Source organism: Pinus tabuliformis, chromosome 3_1 (genome assembly GCF_031772625.1).
Source record: "Pinus tabuliformis cultivar Carrire ecotype Pingquan chromosome 3_1, CPIR1, whole genome shotgun sequence".
Lineage (NCBI taxonomy): Eukaryota > Viridiplantae > Streptophyta > Pinopsida > Pinales > Pinaceae > Pinus > Pinus tabuliformis.
In genome coordinates, this window is record NC_142301.1 from 903146982 (window position 1) to 903150962 (window position 3981).

At 40.1% G+C, this 3981-nt stretch overlaps 1 long non-coding RNA gene across 1 annotated transcript; it reads right to left on the bottom strand.

Annotated features, from left to right (window-relative positions):
- Positions 1 to 2568: 2568 nt before the first annotated feature.
- Positions 2569 to 3257, bottom strand: LOC149190564 (uncharacterized). Its single transcript, XR_016256506.1, has 2 exons — positions 2909 to 3257; positions 2569 to 2843 (listed from the first exon to the last, which is right to left on the bottom strand). It is a non-coding gene; the product is annotated as an uncharacterized LOC149190564 (long non-coding RNA).
- Between the last annotated feature and the right edge of the window lie 724 nt (positions 3258 to 3981).

Consider the following 3981-nt stretch of genomic DNA (forward strand, 5'->3'; position numbering starts at 1 on the left):
CCTAAATAGTTATTCCATGCAAAGGAAAGGAAATTTTCATTGCTCGGTTAAAGACCATAGCCAGTGTACTATAATCCATTTCTAGAAAGACAGATAAAGATTGCAAAAGGAAGAATATTATAATTATCAGTTGAAAATTAAGTAAAGTACCATACAGGATAATAACTCCTCACTGACAGAGATCGTCATTCAAAATCAATTTTTTACCAAGGAAAAACAGGATTACTGACACATGTCATCAAAGTGGTGGATTGAACCCCCTTTATAATAGCATTATACATTTAAAGCACATTCCAAAACGAGAAAAGGGCAAACCCTGAGTACAAGTATTGCCGAAGCCTAAGTTATCCGAGGAATACTCAAGTACTTTTTCCTTAGCTCAGAATATAGATGCAAAAGCACATAAAGATTTAATAAGACAAAGGGGAAATGAATGTATCAAAATTCCAGACAAGACCTACCTATTTAAACAATAGAGAATAGAGGCAAGTAAATAATTTAACATTCAAGAACTCGAAGGAATTCATGACAGTAAACTCTCAGGTTACAAACTAAAAAATACCTGGCATTTTAATCATCCTATCATTGACAGCCATCTCAAAGCCAAATGTGCCACTTGCCATCCTATATGTCTCAATTTGTTTAGAGATCTCAATACGTTGTTCTGGAGATCGCACCATCTCCTGGGCACAGGATAAGAATCCATCCATGATCTCAGCATCAAAATTAAACCCACATGCATAAGAAAATGCAGGGTTCAGGAAAAGCCCAGCAGCATGAATGGGACGATGGAGTGTGTTGTTCCATCGCTCATCAATCACTCCCCATAGAAGGAGTTGTTTCTGAAACCCATCATCTCCCTTATCATAGTAGGCCTGAATGGCTTCTTTGGCCCTTTCCATGGCTTCATACAAATAGCCCATTGCGGGCTTCTCACCATCAACCAACCGAAGAACCTTTACCAAAGGTTCAGTAATGACGCACACCTCCTGTACTCGCGCCCAGAAGTCTCCCTGGTATGAAACTAGTCTGCATACGGCCTCTCCTTCTGGTTTGCGGCTCATTGGCAAAGCACGCCACTCCTTTGAAAGAAACATTCTCTTCACATCCCACATAGAAATCAAGAGGGATTGAAGAGATATGAAACTGGTGGCAAACTGTGTAATGGCGGGGCGCACCAACTCTTTGTTGTTGGTGAATCTTCTCATCAAGTTAAGCATAGACATATGATTATATATAAATTTTGTAATGCTTTTTGATGAGTCAACAATATCTTTGACAAAGGGAATTTTCCCTATGTCCTCTAACATCAAATCAATACAATGGGCAACACAAAGTGTCCAAAATAAAGTAGGATACCTGTGCATACACATCCTACCAGCAGCAACATAATTTGCAGCATTTTCCGTTATGACTTGGACAATATGTTGTTCACCCACCTCCAAAATAAACACATCCAGCAAATCACATAAATTTCTTGCATCTTTGATTTGTGCAGATGCATCAACAGATTTGATAAACATAGTCCCCTTGGGACAACTAACCAAGAAGTTTATAAGGGTTCTCCCCTTTCGGTTAGTCCAACCATCTGACATAACAGTGCATCTTGTTTGTGCCCATGATGCCCTAAAATCCTCTAATCTTTGAGTGCAGTCACGCTTTTCATTTTGAAGAATCCGGCCTCTGAAATCATGATAAGAAGGGATTTTGTACCCCGGGCCAACACTAGCAATAGCATCAACAGTAGGTTGGAAAAATGGATTATTCCTTACAATGCTGAAAGGAATATCACTCCAGAGGAGAAATTTTGCCAGCAACTTGTCAGCTTGTTCTTTCTTAGTTCTTTTTAACATTGAACCGATAGATGACTGTGAACCAGGTGTGGTTCGAGAAACAAAAAATGATGATGCAACTACCGGATTGGCTGATGCTGCAGTAGAACCAATGCCACTTGGCCCACTTCCTTCAGCTGACCTTTTTAGTTGCCTTTTGAGTTCTTCTTTGGCCTCTCTAGTCTGCTCTAAAGTTTCCTATGCTCTAATGGCTCTTTGGATAAGTTCAAGAGTTGTATTTGTACAAGGCCCCACATCATTCACTTATCTATCGAACTCATCTCTACTCGCCTACCTTACCTACAATTCCGTCCCTATAAGCCCTTCGGGGGAAGTAAGTAAAGCCATCCCCATCCCCACCCCCTGAAGGGGAAGAGCTATCAGGGAAAGCAGAGAAGGGAATAAGGATAAGTCAGTAGCGATCAAGGGAAGGGCATAGTAAGGTAGAGCTCTAAGATAAGGGAAGGGGAAGATAAGGTGAGAGCACCCTCTAAGGGAAGGGAAAGGGAAGATCGAGCTAGTGCTATATCTATCACCCTCTGATTACAAAACCTACTATTACAAAAGAAATAGGGTACATCCGTTCCAATAGAATTCAAAACGCATAGTCGAAATAGAAAATTGCATTAACAACATAGACCGAGTTACACAACATATTAAACTGAATAATGTTAAACCACGCAGAGGTACTGTGGTCATAATGCTGCCTCCAGAATCAATATAGAAGTAGGGCGAATGAAGTAAATAAGAAAGATTCATATTAATCATGAATATCTAAAACAATGTCATAAGTCAAGCAGAGCAAGCCAGGGTTCGGATACTCCAAACCCTTGGCAGTTCATTCCATTACCAAATCACTTGTTCATGAACTGACATAAACATTTAATCCATAGAAAAACTATTAAAAGTCAAGAGACCACATAAACCCTCTTAATTACAAATCTCTCGGTAGCCGAGAATGTTTGAATGAAACCTAAGCAAACACAGTAAGGCAGTTCATACAACAAAAACCTTAGAGTTGAAACCCCAATCAATTTAACTGATCAAAGAACTAAGGCAGTTCATACAACAAAAACCTTAGAGTTGAAACCCCAATCAATTTAACTGAAAAAAGAACTATAGCAGTGTGAGATATTCGGAGGTAGATAAGACAGTCCTTGTCACGAACCGAAAACTGAGTGAGGGTTCCATCCAACCTTCGCCATGGCACTGCAAAAGCCTTCCATCGCGAATCGAAAATTGAGCGAGGGTTCCATCCAACCTTCGTCATGGCACTGCAAAACCCTTCCATCCCAACAGGGAGGAAGACGGGAATTAGAAGACCATAACCAAATAATGAGACTGATGGAAACCATAATGAACAAAATGTCAAAAAGAAGACTGTATACCTAGGTTAAGCTTGACAGAGGAATCTCTTTGCAAATGAAGGAGTGCCATGAAACCCAAGCCCTATTAGGGAAATCAATTGTTAGACATTGTATAATAGGTAATGTAATAAACGTAGAGCTACAAACCAGCATTCAAAATGTAACACATTACCTGCGTAAGGAGATAAACCTCTGCAGCGAACGCTAGAGCCACCGCTCGCAAGGAGAGAACGAGAGGGAGAATGCACCTAATCGGAGACATAGAACCCTGAGGTTCACCTCCTCCATCTGATCCTTGAATGTCCAGAGACCGTCGATCTAGAGGGAAGCCCAAAGCCAAAGTCGAAGTTGTACTGCAATAAAAGCTTCAGCGAGAAAGCACCACCACCTATGTTGAGTAATCCGCAGCAAGTTAATGCGATGTGTAGTTCGAAAGGATGGGTAAGTAAATACAGATCAGAAGTTTGGATATTCACCAAGGGTGTAGTTATGTACACAGTGTAAGGTCCATTAATAAATTGTATTCGAAGGGACAATTGTTGTGATGACATGTGGACTGGGTCGACGGCGAACCCTCTAGATTGTAACTTAGGACCAAGTCAAATGTGGCATATTATTAAACGCTCGATTGCATTATAATACATATAAGGTCAACGCATAATGAGATTAATTCATAACGAATGTTTGCAATGATTACATTTCATAACATGGTAAGTTAAGTAAATAAATTTTTTATTATGGTCATTATTAGCGAGTAGATGCGTGACAAAGTTAGTCTATGT